The sequence below is a fragment of the Spinacia oleracea genome, chromosome 4 (assembly GCF_020520425.1).
Source record: "Spinacia oleracea cultivar Varoflay chromosome 4, BTI_SOV_V1, whole genome shotgun sequence".
Lineage (NCBI taxonomy): Eukaryota > Viridiplantae > Streptophyta > Magnoliopsida > Caryophyllales > Amaranthaceae > Spinacia > Spinacia oleracea.
In genome coordinates, this window is record NC_079490.1 from 69,932,305 (window position 1) to 69,935,883 (window position 3,579).

A 3,579-nucleotide genomic window follows, 5' to 3' on the forward strand; every position below is an offset into this window, starting at 1 on the left:
CAAAGGGTCTTGCTTGATCCTTCGCCAGTGTTTATGCGTGTAGCATCAATATTTAACATATCTTTATTTCCTTGAATCAAGAACTATTCCTATGTACCTTTTCAATTACCATAAGTATTCTTGATCTCAATCTAGTTGATCTTTACTTAGATCAATAGAGATTGGTATATGTTCGTCATGGCTAAAGTCATACGATACGTTTTTGGCGATCCTCATATTATATCATACATGATAAATTCTTTTGCAGAATAATTCCCAATTGAATTCTATTCATGTAACTTTAGCTTATCTTAGTTTCAGTAGATACTAAATCCAGCTAAATTCTTTGACATATAATATAGGTTAAGAATCTTATTTAGATCCTTTGATGTTTAACTTAGTAAATGCTTATACATAGTTCAAACATCCTTTACTTAGATTTATTCACATGGGTCGAATATCTCCAATGGAGACTTTCGTGTTTGATTTAGTAAATGCCATTACTTAATCCAAAACAATATCATAAGATCTTTATAAATAGATCTTAATACCCAGTATGTACTAAGTTTCGCCATGGTCCATCATTGATGAATAATTTCAAATCTAAGTCATTAGCATTTGAATGTTATTTCACAATAGAGAGATATGTGTGTAATACACATAGGACCAATTAAGTTTTAGTACTCCCACTAAACTTCTTATATATCTATAAGAATCATGTATATTTTATGAAACTAAAATGCTTATTAGCTTCACTTAAAATACAGTTCCAATTCCCAATTGCTTGCTTAAATCTGCACTTAGATTTTATAAGCTAGCTTTCCTTTTCAAGCATTTATTTGGATCCACAAATTCTATGACATACCATGTACATATTATATTCCAACATTTGATTGAGGAATACGTTTTGTCATCCAATTGCCATATGTACCAATATGCAATCATTGCTTGAATTATAGACTTAAGCATTACGATTTTGCATGAGGTTTCAACACAATCCATGCCATGAATTTTCTTGTAACCTTTAGCAACTAATCTAGCTTTGTGTGTGAACACAATTCCATGTTTGATGGTTTTTATCCTTAAAACAAACTTGCAACCAATAGGTGTGAAACTATTCTTGCAAATCAACAAAATTTCAATTTTGTCATCAAAACATTGAGTATGTTTTATGGCCTCTAACCATTTAAAACATTTGAGTCTATATATGGCCTCTAACCATTTTAGGAAATCTGGGTTTCGTCATAGCTTTCTTACAAGTCACAAACTCATTAATCTACATGATAATAGTTTGACTGCAAGTTGTAGGTTTCTTCACTATCTAATAGAAGAATTGCATAGTTTCAGTGACCTGAACTCCATGTTTCTTTACTATCTAATAGAAGAATCTCATAGTTCCAGTGACTTGAACTCTATGCCTACTAGGGTATAGAACATCAAACAATAGAATATCAATAGCCACTTGAAAGTCCTTTGAATATTCTGTTCTCCTTGAAGCACTTGTAAAGTCTTCTAAGAGATGTCTATTCTTTAAAGCCACTTCTAAAGTCTTTAAAGAATATGTTCGGATTTTCTGAAGCACTTCGAAAAGCCTCCGGAATGTCCGTTTATGTTTGTTGTTCGCCTCGAAGACTTTCGAGGTCTATTTTCTCCCACTTGTCATTTTGGAAACGAATCTCCAAAAGGACATTATTTCGAGCAAACAAACATTATGTTCTCAAAATTCGTGGTAGAAACAATACCCTTGTGCCTCATTTGAATAAATCACAATGAAACATATATCTATACTTGGGCCTTAGTTTGTCGAATGACAAACATTAAGCTCCCACTGAGTTTTGCAACTCTCTAGATATATTTTATGAAAAGTTATTCTGAAATTACTTTTCAATAGCTTTGACGAATTTGGTTTAGTTTGGTGGTAGTTGAGCATTTTGTTTTAGAAATTATAGGAAAAGTCTTTATGATCCATCATTGATCGAATCAAGTACTAATTGACTTCGATTATTCCAACTAAGATATGCCATATCTTATGGACCTAGATTGTGAAATTACAACACACAATCATTGATGATCATATTTGGTCTCAAGTAATCATCAACATGATCTAACCTAGATCTTTATGATTTCTTGCCAAGTGGATTTTATACTTCTGAATCTTTGAACTAGCCAAACAGATTCAACTTATATCACATTTGAGTAAATAAACCTATATTCATTTAAATCCATGTGAAATAATAAAGTCATAAAATCTTTCTTTAGCTTTGAACTCTATTGTCTAGGCGTTCTAACAATAGTTCATATCTTTTGTTACTTTCAACAAGTAAGACTAGCTTGTCTTAAGTTGATCTAGAAATCAACCAACTTTCAAAAGGTCCATCAAAATAGAGCTTATGAATGTTAACTTGTTGATATGGTCTAAGCAACAATGCCAAAGATTAATGGAACTCAAATCAAGGGTTTGATTTGAACCTAGTAAAGTTCTTTAAAGAGTTGTTTGTTTTAATCAAGCATATTGACTCAACCTGTAATTGACCATTTCATTCAAATAAACAAACAAACAAGCATTGTTTTTGTTCTTCTGAATGTGAGTCTTTCTGTGTTTGAAGCAGAAATTAAGGTATGCTGATTATGGAACAAAATAGCCATTACGTTCCAGCCTTTGAAAGGACTTAAAACAAACTTAGATGACCCTACAATTAATGTAGCAATGCCATGCTTCATTTCCCACTTGTAGGTCATTAGTGTATCCTAGCTTCCATTGTTTGAGTTATTACCGTAGTAAGAACCTCAAGCGGTATATGATACCAAGGAAGTTTGATTGCTAGGTCACTTCTCTTTAAACATAAAATTATAGGTAGAAACGGAATCGTAAATTCCTTTCATTTGTTCCTCGTTTTCCTATTTCTTGTACCCTTTCGTATAGTCTTAAGAATTGAATTCTTTAGTGTTGACTTTTATACTTTGTTAGACATGTCCAATGTCACCAACAAGGTTCTTTACCATTTTAATTTATGTTGAATATTTTGTTTCAACTAGATGATCTTACCAGAAGCTTCTAAAGTTCTCTAAGTATCGATCTATTCGAATGTCTAGGAACTAGACTCATTCGAGAATTAAATGGACAAAGATATTAGGTTGTTAACCATTGGTAAAGCTGAGCGTATTAAACTCAATGCTTTATGATCTCAAAACTACAGTGTATTTTGAATTCGCAAGCACCAATTGGTTTGCCATTCGACTTTGATGTTCGAAAACAACCATAAAAGTCGCTATAAGAAACGTACATTTTAAATTGCTCACTTTCTCTCATTTCCGTGAATCGTTCTTGGATTCACTACCAATCGAGGAAATTTACTGTTACCTTTCTAAAAGGATTTACTGCAGTGCAAGATATTTAATTATAAACAATAATTAAAACATACATTGAAGCATGCAAAGTCTAAACATTTATCATGAGTAATAACTTGAAAATTAAAGCAATCATGCAATTTCAACAAGTTATTAGCATTTTATTCGAATTTATTGTTCCGGCAGGTGTGAATAAAATGATTCCAAGATCCTAAAATCATTGAAGAACTAAGCACAGTTTGTCGACTTAAT